This window comes from Podarcis raffonei, chromosome 16 (assembly GCF_027172205.1).
Source record: "Podarcis raffonei isolate rPodRaf1 chromosome 16, rPodRaf1.pri, whole genome shotgun sequence".
Lineage (NCBI taxonomy): Eukaryota > Metazoa > Chordata > Lepidosauria > Squamata > Lacertidae > Podarcis > Podarcis raffonei.
In genome coordinates, this window is record NC_070617.1 from 41,303,628 (window position 1) to 41,324,433 (window position 20,806).

Here is a 20,806-nt window from a genome sequence, read left to right on the forward strand (position 1 = left end):
ATGACTAGATGCCGCCTAGAGACCTTGTCTGGCTGGGACAGGCAGGAGGATCCCTTGGGTGCTGGAGCTGGCGCAGAGTCAAACCACAGCAGGCTCTGTCCTTTGCAAACGATGACACGACTCTGCTCTGGGGCAGTAGCTGCTGGCCTGGAGGTCCAGGGCCCCCCGTCTGGCACCAGGCCTCCTGCCTCCCTTTGCCACCTTGCCTCCTCCTGGGGCCTTTCCCTTGCTCACCTGATTTGGGTCAGACACCAGGCTCCGCGTCCCAAGCACAAAGGAGAGGTCCCCCTGCTCCTCTCCCCACCTTCCTCCCCCACATCCCTATTACTGTGCCAGGGGCTTTGGGTTTCTGAAGGCAGGAGTGTGGGGGGTGCCAGGAGTTGCCCAGCTTGCCGGCACATGGGGAGCAGGTGTTGGGGCTCCTCTCCTTTCTTTGGTTTTCTTTCTTCACATTTCCAAGCTATGCAGCTGCGAGGGGAGGGGGGAGCCTTTGTCCAGGCCAGGAGACGCAGGCGGAAGCCAGAGAGTGGGAAGACAGGGCAGGTCCCAGCAGGCCGCTTGCCCATCATTGGAACCCAACCCTTCGGGGTCCTGCCCATTGGCTGGTGGGCCTGCCCCCCAAGGCCCAGCCTCTTCCCTTGTGGGTGCGAGCTCTCGGGAGCACCTCTTGGTCTTTGTCTACTCTATGCAAAGCCACTCTGCAGGCAGCTGCAGGAGGTTTTCTGCAAAATCTTGGGAGGGCCTGTAGCCCCGCCCCCTGCCCCCTGCAGAGCTTCTGTGCTTCCTTCCTTGCTTGCTTCTTAGGCAGAAGTCTAAGCAATGGTGCTTTCATGGGCTGCCGCCCTCCTCCGCCCGCTTCCTGGTGGGCCTCCAGCCTTCTCAGAATGCCAGTTCTTCCCTTGAGGGGGAAAGAGGGGGCTCCCTGCAGGGCCCCTTTGGCCTCAAGTTCCACGTTCAGCAAAGCCTCTCCCCTCTGCCCCCCCTGGCTCTCACCTCACTCCTCTGCTCCCCGTGAGGAGGAATCGACCAGGTTTGTCGCTTATATGGGGAAATTCAGGAAGGATCATATCTCTGCACCCCAGGAATCTGTCCCCTGTGGAGCCCCTCCTCGTTCGTCGTCCTCCTTGTCGTGTTTGTGCATGTCTGAGTGACAACACTGCTTCTCACAGTGAGCAATAAGCGTTCGGTGTGATGCCACGTACAAGTCCCCCCCCCCACTCACACACTCACACACACTCACACACTCACCCCTTGCCAAGAGAGGGCCCTTCCATTTGACTCCAGGCTGCAGAGGTCCCTGAGCCACCTGGGCTTTGGTCTCTGGGGCCCAGAGCTGGCCAGAGCATGCTGCCCGCTCCCCTCCTGCGCCAAGGCCCTCGCCCAATCCAGGGTCATGCTGGAGAACTGAAAGGTCTGGGGGAGGGTGGTTTCCAAAGGCCCCAACCCCACCTGCTTGTGTCCATTGGGGGCCTTGTGGTCCATCTGCTCTGCCCCTTGGTCACGTCTTCTTGTGAGGTGGGGCTCTTGTTCCCGGGAATGTGGGGAGGATCCTGGCACACACACACAAAGACACATGCTGCCTCCCTGCCTGTCCAAAGCTGGCTGGTCCTCTGCACTCTCTGATCTTTATGCAGCGTTTGCCATGTTTGGCCTATATGGACTTTTTTGTAAATTAAAACTCCCGTTTCCAGACAGCATTAAACTTTTTATATTACGAAGTTTACCATGTAAAAAGAATTTCATATTTTTATTGCAATTCCTAAGGCATTTGGCCGCCTCCTTTGTGATTTCCTTTGTGTCTATTAAAGCATGAGATCTCTCAGCTCCTGTGTTCCTTGTCTGGCATAACTGGCTCTTGGCTTCCCCAGCAGTGCACAAAGGGGTGGGGGGGTGGGGGAGCTTTGGCTGCTGAGCTGGAAGCGGGGAGTGCAGCCACGGCTGCCCTGCACCTCGACTCTGTGGGGCCCTTCCTTCACCCTCTCTCTCTGACCCAGCATGGGCTTCCTTCTCCAAGATGCAAGAGGGGTTCCTGTCTCCCCTCGAACTCTGCCATTGAACAGGATGCCAGGCAGGTGTTGGGCCCCAGCAGCTTGCTTCCACTCCCACTCAGACTTCCAGGGCTGCTTTCTGCTGGGAAATTGTGTTGCAGCCCCAGGCTCAGCAAGGGGCCACTGGCAGCCGCCTGTTGTTCTCGCAAGGGCAGCCACTCTGGCCCCTGGCACACGCAAAGGCACTTGGAGGGCCAGGAGGGGGTGGGGTGTTGTTATGATGAAATGTTGATGCTTGCTCACCAAATTGCACCTGCAAATGAACAAAAGCAATGGATGGGTTGGCATTGGAAGTCCGCCTTCACAAGCGCTGTCTGTCCGTCAATGAATCCCACTTGCAAAGGAACTGTGGAGAGTTCACGTCAAGCTCCGAATGGTTCCCTTGGAGCTACACCCATGCCTGTCCCACACGTGGTGTCAGATGTGGGGCAGGTGGCCATGGTTTGGCAAAAACAGCCTGGTGGACTGAAGGCTCTCCATCCTTGGGCTAGCTGCTCCCTCAACAGCCCCAGCTCCTGTTGGGGACAAGATCCGACACCTTCCAGCCCCCAAGCTCCTAGGGAAATTCCCTCACATTCAAACACCTGCCCCCAGTTGCCTGGTGGGTTTTCAAAGGCCTATGTCTTGCCTTGCCACAAAGTTGTTGCTGGAGTCATTCCCTGGTTCCTTTCTTATTCGGAAGCCCTTGACTTGCTCTCACTGTCTCTGTGGGAACATGTGATATTTCTGAACCTGTATTTTAAAGTAGCAATTCCTGTAAAATGCTGGGCTGGTGGACCGGAAGTAACTTTATCCAGAAAGCAGCTTCCTCTGCTGATGTCTGTGTAGGAGACATATTCTAGGCACAGGCAGAAGAAAATGCAATTACATTTTATTGCAAAGAATGTAAAACAGATATATTTTTTTAGTAACAAAATTAGCTGTCTGCATTACCTAGGGGTGTCTTTAATAGTCTCTCACACATGTGAAATGTAATAAAAGACACCAAAGTTTATTAAGCATGATCAAAATTGTATCTTAATTACTAGCTTCATTTTCTGAGGCAATGAGAAATGAAATGGACACAGAAATCAGTTATACAAATGGTGCTTTTTGTCTCTCTTAAAGGCCAATCAAACAGAGGAGTTGTTTTACCCCACACAGATGGTTCCTGGCTTACATCTCCTAATGCTTCTAGCAGTTTTCAGGCCTTGGCATTAATTGGGGCCAGGATCTCCAGAGCTGATTGTGAGGAGGAGTTGAGAAGAATTGAGGGGAACAAATGACAGTAATGGCTGACATTGGTTACCCTCACATAGACTGGCTATGCATGTGTTGCAGCCTCGACAAAGAAGTAACAGTTCTAGATACCCTAGAAGTGGCCTAGAACAGGGGGCCATGGAGCAGACTAGGAGGCATTGGCACAGCACTTCGTGCCCAGGACCTGCTGTGAGACATGCGGTTGAACCAACTGGGAGTGGTGACCATCGTGTTACCAGATTTAATCTATATGTAAATTGCCAGGAAAAGCAACAGAGTTGACCAGTTAACCTGAAAGAAGGAAACTTAGCCAATATGAGAGTATTGCTTAAAAAGGCAAAGTCAAGAAGGTCAGATCTCTTCAAGGTGCTTGAGAATTGTTTAAAAACACAGGATTAGAAGCTCAGTGAGAAAATATACCACAGATCAGGAAAGGTATTACAGAGCCCAAGAGGACGCTGGTATGGTTAACAGTCGGAGTCAAAAGCACCCTTAGAGGCAAGAAGGCTTCATTCAAAAATAAAAGTCACGTCCAAGTGAAGAGAACAAAAAGGCACACAAACCTTGGCAAAAGAAGTGAAAGCAAGAAAGTGTGGGATGCTTAAAAAAACCCAACAACTTGAGGAACACTTTGCTAAAAAACATTTAAGATCACCAATGGGAATATATTAGTTTCAGGAGACGGTCTAGGGAGGCAGCTGGGCTTTGGGATGACCTTGGACACAAAGGAGGACTGAAGAAGAGTGAGGAGACTGCAGAGAAGGGGAAGGCTGCCTTTGCACCTGTCTTCACAATGAAAGCTCTAGGACAGATCCCTGTGCCTGAACTAACTTTTACCGGAAGGGAGTCTGAGGAACTGAGCCACATGAGGACGAGAAACGAAGTTCTGGGCCTTGAAGACAAAATAGAAACTGGCATCCACCTCAGAGTTGTTGAAGAACCCAGCACCTACTTTGCCTGTCTTCACCCCAAAGGAAAGCAGTGCCCAAACTGCTGATAACAGAAGTAATGATGCCAGGAAGGAGCTGAAGCCCAAGATAGGAAAATAGGTGGTAAGGGAATACTTGGCTACTTTAAATGAATTCAGATCTCCAGGGCCTGATGAGCTGCACCAAGGATGCTAAAGAGTTTGAGGATGTAATCTCGGAGCCTCTCAGCTCTGAGAATTCTTGGAGAACAGGTGAGCTCTCTGCAGACTGGAGGCGGGCAAATGTTGTCCCCATCTTCAAAAAAGGGGGGAAAGAAGACCCAGGTAACTACTAACATTTTGTAGTTTGACATTGATACCAGGATAGGTCCTACAACAGATAATTCAACAGTCAGACTGTGAGCAATTGGAAAAGGATGCTGTGACTACTAAGACCCAGCATGGGTTTCTCAAAAGCAAATTATTCCAGATGAATCATTTTTTAAATAGTAGTAGTAGTAGTAGTAGTAGTAGTAGTAGTAGTTATTTATTATTTATACCTTACCCATCTGGCTGGGGTTATGAGCTTGGTGGATTGGGGAATTGTGTGGACGTAATGTGTCTTGGTTTCAGTAAGGCTTTTGACAAAGTCTCCCATGATATTCTTGTGAGGAAGCTGGTAAAACGTGCACTGGATGAGTAAACTGAGGGGGATTTGTAGCTGGTTGACTGACCGAACCCGAACAGAGCTCACTAATAGGTCCCCATCATCCTGGAAAAAAGTGTCAAGTGGGGTGCCCCAGGGTTCTGTCCTGGCTTCTTCTTGTTCAATGTCTTTACAACCTACTAGGATAAAGGAATTGAGGAGATGCTCATCAAATTTGTAGATGACACCAAACTGGGAGGCGTAGCTAATGCCCCAGAAGACAGAATTAGACTTCAAGATGACTAACAGACTGGAGAATGAAGCCAAAACTAACAAAATGAATTTCATTGGAGACAAACTTGAGCAGGAATAACTAGTTGCACATATACAAGATGGAGGACATCTGGCGTTTAAAAAATCATTTTATTTTATTTTTAAAGAACAGTTTAATTGAGCAAAAGAAAAGAAAGTTAATTACAATTCCATATATGCTCATATCTGTAATATACTTACAGAAATAGGTAACTTGTCCCTCAGATCCGCCTCCATTCCTCTGCAGCTGGAGGCAGCGAATGCTCCTGGGTGTCCATCGCTGGGAATGGCAAGTGTGGGGACCACTGTTGAATTCATGTCAAGCTTGTAGGCTCCCCAGAAGAAGCCCCGGGTTGGCCACTGTGGGAACAGGATGCTGAAATAAATGGGCCCCCTTTGTCCTAATATAAGGAGAGAGTTTTTGAGCAAGTGCAGAACAAGTGCAGGCCCACAAGGCGTTACTAGTGTTGCCAAGAAGGCCCTTTCCTCACCTCAGGGAAGACAGGCACAGCTGTAAGGCTCAGGCGGGACCTCTATTTGCTGCAGCAGAAGCAAGCAGGAAAGAGGGGAAAGAGGAACTAAAACTCTCAACTATATGTGCCAAGTTACTCTATGGGACTTGGGTACCCAAATTCTTTTCCTCTGGGGGCCCAGCCCCCTCAGTACTTCTCCTGCCCCACCTGCACCCACCACTGCCCTCTTGCTTGCAGCTTCCTACTGTGTGGCCTGGCGTAGAGAAGCCAGGCAGGAGCACACGGGCGGAAGGAGCTGCCGGGGCCAAGCAGCCGCCACATTTGGCTCTGCCCCATGTCATGACATCATGCGTGTGACATCAGGGCATTGTACAGAGCCCCCCCAATCATGTAAAAAAGATGGTGCCTCTGCCCACAACTCAGGGAAGCCACTTCCTCTAGTTCTAGTGGGTTTTGAGACTCATTTATCCCAACCAACTGAAGGCACACATGATGAGTTCCCACTGCGACTACAGAAAGGAAAGGGCAAGTCCCCCTCCCACACACTGTGGTCCTGAGGCCGACCCGTCTGCAGGGGAGCAGGCCAGCTGAATCCCCTTCAGACTCCCCATCTAGTGAAGGCTGCTGCCACCTGGGCCCTTCGGACGGACCTTGAGCTCTGCCAACAAATGTCTGGAACCTGAGCAGAGCCAGCTGGGTAACTGGCAAACATGGTGGTTGCCTGAGGAAACCGGCCCTGGCAGCGTCTAGGCCCACGGCAGGCAACAGGTCTCTCGATGTATCAGGCCACATGCCCCAAATAAACACGGATCTTAAAGAAAAGGGTTATGAGTCAGGCTGTGATTGTAACTTAATGACAGCTAATTATAATGGTGTCACACTTGGACAACTGAGGAAGAACCTCTGAGGGCAGGTGGGAGTGGGAGCTGCCACCCCCAATCCTGGAGAGCAAAGAGCTTCAAGGCCACTTCCCTGCCACTAGCTGGGGTTCAGGTGTGGTCTAGGAGGCCATAGTATATCTAGTCTCCTTCTTGCAAGAGACAACGGCATCTCTGTCTCCCTGTTGACTTGCCCCTGTCCCTCATTATGCCTCCTGGTGGTCTTGTGCCTGGGGGGGGGGGCTACGCTGTCATGAGTGTTTCTGGACCATATATGGCTTATATGGATATGATATGATGTTGTGGATTCTGGACTGTGCTGCAATACAAACTCTGTGCTGCTGGGATGGACTCTGGAGAGAAGCTGATCTTTCTGGGGCCTTAGCCCCTCTGAGGACCCTCTGGAGCACCTGCGCTCAGGTGTGCTCTTCTGATGAAGAGTCACTTCTTTGGTCCACCTCCATGAGGATGGCTGTGTAGCAGGAGACAGGCACTAGCCCTTTGGAATAAGACTGCCTCAAGGGATCTGGTTGCAGGCTGAGATGGGCGTTTGGTCAGATTCAGCAGTCTGGCTCGTTGGATATTCTTACTGGCTGCCATAAGAAGATAAGAAGAGCCTGCTGGATTAGGCCAATGGCCCATCTAGTCCAGCATCCTGTTGTCTCAGTGGCCAGCTAGATGCCTATTATAGGAAACCCACAAGCAGGACCTAAATGCAAGAACATTCTCCCCTCCTGTGATTCCCAGAAACTGGCACTGAAAAGCATTTCTTCCTCCAGCTCTGCTCTGCTTCCGTAGTTGCAGTAAAGCAGAGCTTTCCAAACTTTTTATGTTGGTGGCATACTTTTTAAAGAATGCATCATTTTGTGACATGGTAATTCAGTTTTAAACAGTGTTTCCGTGTGCTGCGCTGGTGCCGGCTCGCCAGAGCAGCTTCGTCACGCTGGCCACGTGACCCGGAAGTGTCTCCGGACAGCGCTGGCCCCCGGCCTCTTAAGCGAGATGGGTGCGCAACCCCAGAGTCGGTCACGACTGGCCCGTACGGGCAGGGGTACCTTTACCTTTAATTCAGTTTTACTAGCAAATTAAACCCTTTCCAGCCCCTGGAGGAGCACAGGGAGCGTTCATGTGATACACCTACACACTGCCTCCGACACATTAACGTGTTGCGACACACAGTTGGGAAAGCTCTTCAGTAAAGCTGCTTAATACCAGTTGCTGGAAACCACAGGAAGGGGGTGACACTCAGGTGGGGGCACCTGAGCAACTCTGAAGGAGGCTTTGCTTCTGCAGGCGGGCCTACTGCTCCTTGCCACACAGCTGCTGTGCCACTCGGTGACGTCTGCCAATTGCTCTGCCTTGCATCTATTTCCAGAGCAGAAGCAGCCATGCAAGATGCCTTAAAGACTGTCAGCCCTTCTAGGCAATCTATTCATTGTGCATTCCTGATTGGTGCTCATGACGCTTTCTGGGTGGTCACACACAATCCCACTTCTAAATTTGTTTGCAAAAGTTTTGGGGGTGGTTACACGGCTTCATTTCCAACCAGTGCATCCCCTGTAACTTCCTGCTGAAATCCTTTAACTTTGCATTCCACAGATGCTCTGCCTCCCACCACTTTATTTATTTAATGTATTTGTTTAATTTATATCCCTTTCTTCCCAAGGAGCTCAGGGTGGCAAACAAATACACTAAAAAAAAAAAGCATTCTGAAGCATTTAAAAAGTTCTAAAAACAATTACAATTTAAAATATTCTTCCATCCAGTGATCTCAAGGTTGCCAGTAACAGTGATCCACAATCTCTGCTTCCACAGAGAAGGACTTTTGGCACCTCACAGCAGTTGGCAAGAATGTGTTTCCTAGGAGTCTCCCGAACCTGATTAGTAGAGCTTTAATGTGAACTCTGAGGGGCAGAGAGACACATACCAGGGATAATAACCTCATTGCAGGAATCTGCAATAGGGCAGGGGAAAAAGAAGGAAGCAGTAGGAGGAGCATGGAAGGCAGGCTGAGAGTTTATGGGTCAAGACTGTAAGGGGGGGAAAGAACAGTGACCTTCCTGGGGGTGTCTGCTATAGACCGCCAAGCCAGACTGAAGGCTTGGATGATGCCTTCCTAGAGCAGATTACCAAATGTTCAAAAAGGAGAGAAATAGTAGCCAGAGGAGACTTCAACTTCCCCAACGTCTGTTGGAACTCAAACTCTGCCAAGAATGTAAGGTCCAAGAAATTTCTCCATTGCCTCACTGAACTTTTCATTTCCCCAAAGGTGGAAGAAGCAACAAGGGTGGGTGCCACCTCTCTTGGACCTGGTCCTCACCAACAAGGAGGGACTGATCAACGTAGTGGAAGTACTGGTAACCTTGGGAATAAGTGATCATGTGCTCTTGGGGTTCATTATACAGAGAAGGGAAAGCACACACATTAAGAAGGCTGATTTTAAAAAACCTCAAGGAACCACTAGATGATATCATATGGTCAGTAATATTCAGAGAAGGGAATCTATGAAGGATGGGAGTTTAAGAAACCTTAAGAAACTTTAAGGTGCGATATTGAAGACACAATCACAAACAATTCCAACAAGAAAAACTGTGAGGCATCTAAACAAACCCTGACAGATTGCCACCTAACCTCTATTTAGAAGCCTCCAATGAAGGAGAGTCCCCCACCTTCCAAGGAATAACAATAACAATAACAATAACAGTAACAGTAACAATAATACTTTTAATATTTGTTCTCTACCCATCTGAGTGGGTTGCCCCAGCCACTCTGAGCAGCTGCCAACATGTTTAGAAACATAATAAAACATTACAAATTAAAAACCTTCCTGATACAGGAATGTCTTCAGATGTTTTCTAAAAGTTGTGTAGGTCTTTATCTCCTTGACATCTGAAGAGAGGGTGTTCTACAAGGTGGGTATTTGAAGATGGCTCTCAGTCCCCTCTTTTCCAGGCTAAACATACCCAGCTCCTTCAAGCGTTCCTCATAAGGCTTGGTTTCCAGACCCTTGATCATCTTGGTTGTCCTCTGCACACCTTCCAACTTGTCAACATCCTTCTTAAATTGTGGTGCCCAGAACTTGACACAGGACTCCAGCTGGGGTTTGAACAAGGCAGAACAGAGTAGTGCTATGACTTCCCTTGAGCTGGACACAGTGCTTAAAAGGTGACAGCTTTTAAGTATCTTGTTCTGCAGCGAGTCCAGAGGGGAATGGCATCAGTCATATACACCCAAGTTTTACAATTACAATTTTTGCCCCTGGATTTACAGGTTGGGAAGGGAGAATTCTTTATTGTCTGTTTTTGTTGTTCAATAAAATTATTTTAAGTAATAATAATAAAAGACCGTGGCTGATGCTTCCATTCCTATATGTCAGTAGCGATGATCAGGCAGAGCTTTTTACCAGTCTAGAACAAAATTTCAAAAAGACTGACCAAGCAGTAGATGGTGCTCTTGCACAAGGAAACTGCTTAGGCACCTTCCTGCACTGGAGAGTTTCATTTCTGTTCTCTTTGGCACAGATCAGGCAGGCAGGCAGGCAGGCAGGGGCTGTGCAAATTTCTGGATGTGGATTTGCTGGTAGCAGATGCTTTGTACAGGAGAGGCCAGGAAGAGGAGGACCAAGAGAAAAGCAGAGGATTGTTTGGTTCCTCTGAAGATGAGCAGTGTGAGATCCAGAGAGTGCCCCCCCACCACTTTCACTTTCCCCAGGAAAACCCACTCTTTAACACTGAATTCAGGTTTTCAACAGAGTGGGTTTTTGCAGAGAAAGCGCAAAGGCAAAGGCAAAAGGAGGAATAAAGAAGCAGCACTCAGTGTGCTTTAAAGGGCAAACCTTTGCCTAGAAACATGACACAAAAGGAAATCTGGATGATCCCCCCGAAATGGGAGTGACTCAGAAGAGGTGCCCTTTGCAAGCCCAGTGCAAAGTACCACCTGCGTAGTGGGCGACCCATTTCTGAATGTGCATCCCTCCATTTATTTAATTTCTCTCCTATTTAGCCTCTATCGGAGTCAGGAGAATAGTGGGCTGGATATGTCTGCACTGAGATTTGAACCCAAGTCTTCATAAGAACATAAGAAGAGCCTGCAGGATCATGGCAGTGGCCCATCTTGTCCAGCAAGGAGGAGCCAAGCACGAGAGCCAAGCACGAGAGCCAAGCACGCTCCTCTTCTGTGGTTTCCATGGCCAGCCCTGCTTGCTCTGCCTGCTCCACCCCTTGCTGCACCCCCTGCAAACAGGAAACATTGGGGCTCAGCATAGCCCACTTCAGTGGCCTGCTGAGGCCATTTCATTCTCACAACAGCCCTCTGAGGGAGGGTGTGCTCCATGGCTGAGCCCGGGGGCCCTTCTTCCCATTGCCTCCCTTTGGCCTCAGACCCTCGTGGGGACAGCACTGCAGATGTAAACGTTGGGCCAATGGGCAGCTATTTTTAATGAGTTTTATCGATCATATTGATATTTTGTGCAGCTGCTTTTATGCGTTCACTGTTGTATTTACTTTGTATTTTGCTGTTTTCAGCTGTTGTGGTAGAAAATTGGGACGCAAATTTAAACAAAGCAAACTGCTTTTGTCTTCACAGTGACTCTGCAGTGACCAGGGATCCTCCGGCCTCCTTTCCCTGGACAAGCTGGTGCAAAGCTCTCATTGCAAAGGCCGAAAGCCTTCTCTGAGTGGAGCCTTGTCTGAGCTGCTGCCCTCTGGCCCTCCAAGACTGTGCCCTGTGGGCAGCACCCAATTTCTCCTCCCCCTCCTCCCCCCACCTGCATCTGCTCATTAATCCCCAACGCTGCCAAGCCAACCAGCCATCTGTAATGAGATGCTAACTGGATTTTCTGTAATATCGGGTGAGGGAAGGTCAGCAAGGTAAGTCTGCAGTCAGCGTATTGTTATTATCAATCAATAACCTATTTATTTTCCAACACTCCTATTAACCTCAGCCAGCCAATCGCCATTTCAATTTGAAAAGGCTTTGTGGGACGCCCTGCTGACTGGACAAGCCTGATTGAGAAAGCAATGGTGGTGACCCGACCCCCGAAGGTGGAATCCAATTACAGTCATTTTCATTTGGAGATGAATATTTTTAGCATGTTCTACATCCTCTTGGTTTTGGCAGTTTCAGCTGATAAGTACTGGGTGACTCGTGAGGAAATAATGAGACTCCAGGACACAAGGGGGGCAATAAAGGTGGCAGCTTTTAACGTCTAACGGCATCCTTTTACCAGGAGGCCTTTGCACAATCCTGGGTTCAATCCTCAACAGCATCTCCAAGGAGGGCTGGGAGCGATTCTTGGTCTGAGATCTCAGAGCTCTTGACCATTCTGAGCTAGATGGGCCAAGGATATAAGGGCAGCTGCTATTGGGGAGCTCCCTTAGCATCACCTGTGGGGCGGTGTGGGGGGGAGTATCAGGCTTAGTATCTGTCTGAAGAGTTGCCAGAGGGCAATCCTGTTGCAAGGGCTGGCTGGTCCAAGGTAAAGGACCATCACCAAGGAGAGGAAGAGGAGGAGGAAAACGCCCCCACCAGAGTGAGATGTATTCTCTTTAATAGACATTATTTCCAAATGGAGATGCATGGGAAGCAGCCTTCTCCAATGTAATGCTAGCCCAGGTTGTCGTCTTTCTTTCCTCAGGATGTCCGAGACAGTCTGCAGAAAGTTTTACGTGACAAGAGGCAGTCCATACTCGCACCTTTCAGAGCAAACAGTCTTGCAGAGGGGATGCCTTCATGTTTTTATGACTGCAAACAGTCTTGGGGGAAATCATGTTGTTGGCTGCCTGTCTGTTTCCAGGCACAATCCCAAGTGCTGGTTTTGGACCTCAAAACCTTCAATTATTTGGGGCCACGTTATCTGAAGGACCATCTGCCCCTGAAAAAGCCAGCAGCTGAGGCGCCATCTGGCCTGCCAGTATGCAAGGCTTGAGACTGATGGTTACCAGGGACTTTTCAGTGGTGGCCCCATATTGGTGAAATACACATGCTTCTGTCATTGGGAGTTTTGTAGAGAAATCTCAATGTGTTTTTATTTCAATTAGCATTTTTTTAACAGCTGTCCTAGGGCTCCATTGTTACTGTTTATTTAAAGAGGGTAATGTGGTTATTATTTGATGGTTTTATATATGATGGGTTTGTTTGTTTTTAGGAACTTTGTATGTCACCTTGTGAAGAAAGTTGTGCCCCCTGCCTGGCAGTCTAGTAATCTCTCAGTAAATAAAGAAATGCATCCCCAGGGGGCCTCTTTCCCCATTTCTTTCCTCCCCCCTCGCTTCTCGATGCTCCTCAGGGTTCCTCTGTGCCAGTCAGGAGACCGGAGGCTGAGGGGAGGGGCACTTTATCCACCTCCCAACTGCAAGAGAGTCATTCAGCTCAATGGATCCTGACTTGCCAAGGCTGGGTCCTCCTCACCCAACACCAGCTGCTATTAATAATATACCTTTCATAATGAGCTTCAACTTTTAAAAAAATGATATTTATTTTCAATTTTATCATCATATTTCACACAAAAGAAATCCAAATAGAAAATAAATCCCCCCAGGACTTCCCTCAACTACCTTTTCTGTTTTTTTGGCATTTTATCTCACCCTGCCTATTGGATATTTCTTATTCTTTTAGATAATTATTACTCTTGTCTTATCACTCTAACCTCATATTTCTATTTCTACGTTTATTTTGTTAGTTTGTTTTGTTAGTTGCAAGTGTTTAATCAAACCCTTATAATGAGCTTCAGCTTCTGCTTTGCAGGCTGCCCCCTTGGGCTGTTTCCAAATGGGCCACAGCCAACAGAGGAGAGATCAAGTCCTTGTCTATCAGGCGGTTGTCCAAATCCTCTAACCATTGCAAGACATAACAAAATTTAAATAGTCATATAAGCAAGAAAACATTTCATATTAACACACAATAAATTTAATCCTCATAATTTATAATAAGGTCCCAGGGCAGATTACAACAATTAAAACAGTATTCAAAACAGTTTCAAGCAACTTCTAATCACAAAGATGCATCTTGCCGCAGCAAGAACCCCTCAGCAAAGTTCCCTTTGCCCGCAACCAATGGTCTCTGCACCCCCTGAGCAGCAGCTGGAGTCTGCCAGGCACCTCCCTGTCCCAGGTCAGGCAAAGAAGCACTCACAGCAAGGCAGGATCCTGCAGTCGCTGCCCTTGTAACTGCGCTCTGTCAAGGCCCACCCCACCTAGAAAACAGGCCACGCCAGCAGAGACCAAGTCTCCTCGTCTCCCACCTGACAGGCATTTTCTCTTGTGCATGTGCGTTTAGATTTTAAAACGTACCTAGAAAATGCCACTTTTGCTTTGACACTGCCAATGGGCCAGCACAGGCCAACTTAGGGGGCACAGGGCAGGCCATGTGGCACACCCACCTCTGCCCACTTCCTGCCCCTCTGCACCTGCCGCACTCCCTCTCACGGTGGGGTGGGGCCAGCCAGCCCTGTCGCCACCGCCAGTGGGCCACATCTAAGGTGCTGCCTGCCGCACACTGAGGCCCTTTGGCGTCACTCCAGCCCTCTCTTCTGTGCTGCCACGGGCTGCTTCTGGCACAGACTGTCTCTGCGGAAGAGCAGCTACAAATTCTCCAGAGTGGGCTCATAATTCTTGGCTGCATCTTCCAGATGGGAACGATTTAGGGCCAGGGAGCCACAGATTCAGTGATTTTGCACTCTGTTTTATGGCACAGGGACCTGAAAGGATGGCGTGTGAGTGTGGGTGAGAGAGAGAGAGAGAGAGAGAGAGAGAGAGAGAGAGAGAGCACACAAATGGGCACCCTTTGAGAAAGCTGCCTCCTTGTGTTCGAAACAAGATCCAAGCAGTTGTTTTTGCAAGAGTTTTGCAGATTCTTCTTCTTGTCTTGTTGTTAAAGACCGATGGATCACTTATCCCAGTGTTCACTAACCTCTTAAAACTTGCCTTTCCTTGTCTGATCCCCATGTCCCTCAAGCACACCCGAGCCTAACACAAAGGCCATATCGGCGCCAGGCCACGGACAGCCGCCCCAAGCACACCTGCCTCCCCCATTAGCCCACTAGGCCCCCACTCCTGAGGCTGCTTCCACCACTACCCACTCAGTCTCCTGCCATCCTCAGACCTGATCCTCTGGTGGGAGGTGGCACCGGGGAACAGGAGCCCAGCTGGTGCTCAGCTCCCATTGCAAAGTGGAACCAGGATGCGCCAGAAGAGAAGGCCAGAGGACGTGGGGAGGTGAGTGGCCGGGCAGGGGGTCCCAGTGGGATGGGGGCAGGATGGGCTGTGGGACTTCTGGGCCACACGGACCCGATGCCTGCCCTGCTCCAGTTAGTGTGGCCACTGTGTGAAGATTCTCGCGCATCTGTGGTCTTGAACAGGGTCCTGAAATTCAACAGGATGTCCCTGACTCCCTTGGAAGAAAAGGTGGACTATATTCCACTTGGGGTGAACTCTTATCTTTGGAACAGACTCACAGGGGTCCTTTGAGTGTCTAAGATCTTCCACCCATGTTGTTGTGAGCCCTGAACATGCACACATCCAGGACTTTAATCCCTTTAATCCCTTACCCTCCCCGCAGCTGGCCTGAATGGATGCAGTGGCAGAGCCTTTAAAGCAGTGGACCCAGCCTCTAGATGAATGGCTGTTTGGCCACCTAGAGCAGGGGTCAGCAACCTTTTTCAGCCGTCCCTCAGACCATGTGGTGGGCTGGACTATATTTTGAAAAACAAAAATGAACAAATTCCTATGCCCCACAAATAATCCAGAGATGCATTTTAAACAAAAGCATACATTCTACTTGTGTAAAAACACGGCAATTCCTGGACCACCTGCGGGCTGGATTGAGAAGGCGAATGGGCTGCATCCGGCCCACGGGCCTTAGTTTGCCTACCCCTGACCTAGAGCTTTGACATCAGACATGGTATGTTTCCCACACCTGGCCAAAAGAACCATCTGTCCCCATTCAGAGGTCAGCTTTTCCTGGTCTAAGATTCTCATAAGTAGGTAAAGCATTGCCTCTGTGCTTGGTGTTTTGGAACTACTCAGCCAGTTGACCAAAGGTGCTTTCTCTCGGATCCTCTCTTCTGAAAGGAACTCTGCACACGCTCTGAAATTCAGGCTTGTGCTCAAACGAATAACATGTAACTAGCTAAGTTAAAATGAAACCAGACTCTCTCTCTCTCTTTCTCTCTCTCTCTTTCCCACACCCCCACACCCCGTGTGTGTGATGGTTGCCTTGGCTTCTCCACCACCTACGGTTCTCTCATCTATCCTTACAGCAACCCTGTGAGGTAGGTAAGGCTGACTGGCCCAGATCTGCCCAGCAAGCTTCAGGCCTAAGAGGCGATTTGAACCCCGGTCTCAGAAGTCCCAACCACTGCACCTTACTGTCGCTCTTTGTGCCTTCTGCTCAAGCCCAATGCTGCTGCATTCTGCCACATTTGCCTTCTCCCCTGCAAGGAACCCCAGGCTCCCTCCTCCATCCCTTCCTGGCCCCTCCTCCCTTTTAACCATAAGCACAAATCCTTTTATCGCATTGCCTTGGGTGGATTTGTCCTTTGATTTAAACTGCATCTCCACCACCCTTCTCCGCCCAGGGGTTTTCATCAGGCCTGGTGCTTGCTATCTCTTGCCATTTATCTCTCGCCTGGAGGCCTCTCCTCTTATTTCTTGGGACCAGATCAATACGGCCAGGCAGGGGCTGCTGGCAGGCTCCCTCCCTCCCTGCATCGCAGTGTGTAGTTTTTCTTGGGGGACTTGTCCAGTATTTCTTGTTAAGCTTCTGTCTTGCCTTGTTCTTTTTCTCATTAGGTCTGAGCATGAGGCCGGCCGTATTTCTGCTCCTGCTCTGGAGGATCCCTGGCCATTCGTAAGAACAAGACTTTTAAAAGTTTCATTTGACTCTAGTAGACTCTGGAGCCTGTTTGGCTAAAAGGGAAGAAGCAAAACAACCAGGCTGGCATTTTTATTTTTCCAGCGGGGAAAAGGATTTCCGCCCTCAGCTTTGATCCCAGCAATGAATTTCCAGGCAAATGGTCAATGCAGAAAATGATTTTTAAAAAAATATTAAAATACCACAAACCATCTAATAATGCCTCTGCCCTCCCGTCCCCCCATTTTAAAGCCCATAGGATGTTAATCAGCCAAAGGCCTGATCGAAGAGGAACATTTTCACCTGGTGCCTCTCCAGGTGAGCCTCCCTGGGGAGAGCATTCCACAAAAGGGGAGCCACCACAGAAAAGGCTCGTTCTTGTGCCGCCACTCCGGACATCTGCATTACAGGGGGTTGGACTAGATGACCCCCAGGGTGCCTTCCAACCCTATAATTCTATGTTAGATTCTCTCTCTCTCTCTCTCTCTCTCTCTCTCTCTCTCTCATTTTTTGGATTACCCTATAACAATAAATGATGGAGGCAGAAAGCTTCAGTTTCTTATTTGGCTTTGGCCCCACCCAAAGTTGAAATCGACTAAAGGGTTTTAGATTGAATTGGGCTGTTTTCTGGAGCCCAGAATTGGGGTCTGTCCCCAGTCTCCCTGGTGCACAGCCCTGCTGCATAGGTTGTATGAGGGTTCCTTGGAGCTGCAGAAACTGGACTCTCCAAACCTGGAAGAGACAGATCCATCCCTCCTTGCACCCTTGCAGCCCCCTTCTCTCCACAGCCAATTTCCTCAGAGACAACAGTCAGATTCCTTCTCTCTGCATTCTTGGATTGCTCTGTGCAAAAGCCGCCCTTTGCTCTGGCCGCAACGCTGCCTCTTCCCTCCCCAGTTAATAAGCCGTGTTCTCTTCTGTCATTGCGCAAGAGCCATTTCTATGTAGATGACTCTCTAATCTAAGAGAGGAGTGGGGGAACGAAAGCCCTCCAACTGTTGATGAAATTCAATCTCAGCTCCAGTCTGATTATGATAATTTGCTACGCGCTGAGGAAAAGTGAATTATTATTAAATGCAAATAAAAGTTAAATAATGCTGTTTGGGAGCTGCTGAAAATGACAGAAAAGCTATAAATTAGGAGGAGAGATGTGAGCTGCAGATAATATATCATGGTGAGAGTAGTTAAGCGTCTCTTAAGGCCTGGTCCTGCCAGCCGGCCGGCCGGCAAGGAGTCCCCCATCCCCACAGGGCTGCAGCGTATCAGCAGCCATCAAGAGAAACAACCGCCTTGTGTGGATACGGGTTCTCTTGCAGGGGGAGGCCTGTTTGCTATACCCCAGGTGAGGGATTAAAACAATTCTGCGACCTGGGTGTGATGGGGGCTTGCATAAGGATTCTGCATGGGGGGGGGGAATCCTTTCTGAACCCTAAAGTGGAACCAGATAGGTTTGGGTGAGTGGGGTGTCCTGTTTGATGTTAAAAGATATTAAAAGAACTGGCAGATGTGATCTCAGAACCACTGGCAGTCATCTTTGATAATTCCTGGAGAACAGGCGAAGTCCCGGCAGATTGGAGGAGGGCAAATGTTGTCCCTATTTTCAAAAAGGGGAAAAGAGAGGACCCAAATAATTACCGCCCAGTCAGTCTGACATCAATACCAGGGAAGATTCTGGAGCAGATCATTAAGCAAACAGTCTGTGAGCACCTAGAAAGGAATGCTGTGATCACCAATAGTCAGCATGGATTTCTGAAAAATAAGTCATGTCAGACTAACCTGATCTCGTTTTTTGACAGAATTACAAGCCTGGTAGATGAAGGGAACGCAGTGGATGTAGCCTACCTTGATTTTAGCAAGGCATTTGACAAGGTGCCCCATGATATTCTTGTAAAGAAGCTGGTAAAATGCGGTCTTGACTTTGTTACCACTCAGTGGATTTGTAACTGGCTGACTGACCGAACCCAAAGGGTGCTCATCAATGGTTCCTCTTCATCCTGGAGAAGAGTGACTAGTGGGGTGCCACAGGGTTCTGTCTTGGGCCCGGTCTTGTTCAACATTATCAACGACTTGGATGATGGACTCAAGGGCATCCTGATCAAATTTGCAGATGACACCAAACTGGGAGGGGTGGCTAACACCCCAGAGGACAGGATCACACTTCAAAACGACCTTGACAGATTAGAGAACTGGGCCAAAACAAACAAGATGAATTTTAACAGGGAGAAATGTAAAGTATTGCACTTGGGCAAAAAAAATGAGAGGCACAAATACAAGATGGGTGACACCTGGCTTGAGAGCAGTACATGTGAAAAGGATCTACGAGTCTTGGTCGACCACAAACTTGACATGAGCCAACAGTGTGACGCGGCAGCTAAAAAAGCCAATGCAATTCTGGGCTGCATCAATAGGAGTATAGCATCTAGATCAAGGGAAGTAATAGTGCCACTGTATTCTGCTCTGGTCAGACCTCACCTGGAGTACTGTGTCCAGTTCTGGGCGCCACAGTTCAAGAAGGACACTGACAAACTGGAACGTGTCCAGAGGAGGGCAACCAAAATGGTCAAAGGCCTGGAAACGATGCCTTATGAGGAACGGCTAAGGGAGCTGGGCATGTTTAGCCTGGAGAAGAGGAGGTTAAGGGGTGATATGATAGCCATGTTCAAATTTATAAAAGGATGTCACATAGAGGAGGGAGAAAGGTTGTTTTCTGCTGCTCCAGAGAAGCGGACACGGAGCAATGGATCCAAACTGCAGGAAAGAAGATTCCACCTAAACATTAGGAAGAACTTCCTGACAGTAAGAGCTGTTCGACAGTGGAATTTGCTGCCAAGGAGTGTGGTGGAGTCTCCTTCTTTGGAGGTCTTTAAGCAGAGGCTTGACAACCATATGTCAGGAGTGCTCTGATGGTGTTTCCTGCTTGGCAGGAGGTTGGACTCGATGGCCCTTGTGGTCTCTTCCAACTCTATGATTCTATGATTCTATGATTCTATGATTCTATGACACCGAGGCCAGTCATGGTGGGGAGAAGCTGAAGGCTGGGAGATTCAGGAGGACAGGTGAAGGGAAGGACTTCTTCACAGTGCAGAGTTAAACTATAGCATTGGCTCCCACAAGAGGCCATGATGGCTGCCCACCTGGACTGCTTTAAAAGAGGATTGGACAAATTCACAGAGGACAAGAAAGCACCCACAACCATTTGCCACGATGGCTATGAATTTCCTCCATGATAAAAGGTGTGGCTTTGCTCTGCATACCAGTTGCTGGGGAAGAAGAATGTGATTGTGCTTCTGTCTTGCTTGTGGGTATCCTGGAGGGTGTCTGGCAGGCCACTCTGGGGTGGAGGGTGCTGAATGAGATGGTCTTTTGGCCCCTCCAGCAGGGCTGGGAGGCACCTGCCAAAGCTCACAGGCCCCAAGTCTTGCAATGGCCTTTGGCAGATTTCACCTCCTCCTTCACAGTCTGCTTTTGCCTCCGATGGAGACAAGCAGATGACATCTCCTTTTTCCTTACTCTGCAAGCTTCCCCACCGCAGGAAGTTTCACTATGGGTGCATTGTGATTTGGGGGACTATTTCATGGGGACCACCCTGAGTTCTTTTGCCCCAGAAATCCAAGAATGAAAAGAAAAGAAAAGAAAAGAAAAGGGTATTGCTCTAGATTGTGTGGGGCTACATAGAAAAAAACAAGCAGATTCCCATTGTTTCCGGAATAACATGTGTGTACACAGTCTGAGTCAAATAGGCTTTCGCATGGGTCCCATTTGGACATGCTGTCAAGTGAGGAACTTCAAGAATACACATTCTCATGCAGCAGTCTTACTATTTTTATCAGCAAGACTTGAAAGAATCAGAGCTTTCAAAAGCATCCCAAAAATGAAGTTGAAACAAAGAACTGAGAAGAATTGTGATTCGGGTTTTTCTAAGGGATCCAGTTTTCCATTTTGATTTCAGCTCTAGCATAATCCTGTTATGTTGAATGCACAGCGGATCAGCCATGCCCTTCTACAGAGCACTCCATTCCACCCTCGCCACAAACCTTGCCACCTGCTTACCTTGCTCCCTCCTGTCTGGAGTGGGTGCTGCTGTTCTGGCTACATAAGCTGCAGAACAGATAATAAAATCATGGAATTGTAAAGCAGGAAGCTGTGCTCACATTTGGGTCCTGAGGGTCATCTAATCCAACTCCCTACAAGGCGGGAATAAGATACTCTGATATTTAAAAGAAGCAGAAAAAGTCCCTGGCTGCCACTTCCCTGGGCTTTGCTTCTCCACCCCCAAGGTGGAAAGATGGTCCTTCCTGGGGCCCACTCCCCTCTGCTCCTTGCTCTCCCGAAGAGCAAAGGCTTTGTAGTTTACTTGTTAATGTTCAGCATAATTCTCTAATGGCCCACCGCGATTACCTCGCCTCCGCTTTCTGCGGTCTCTTACCCCATGCAATCCCCCAGCGATTCCTCAG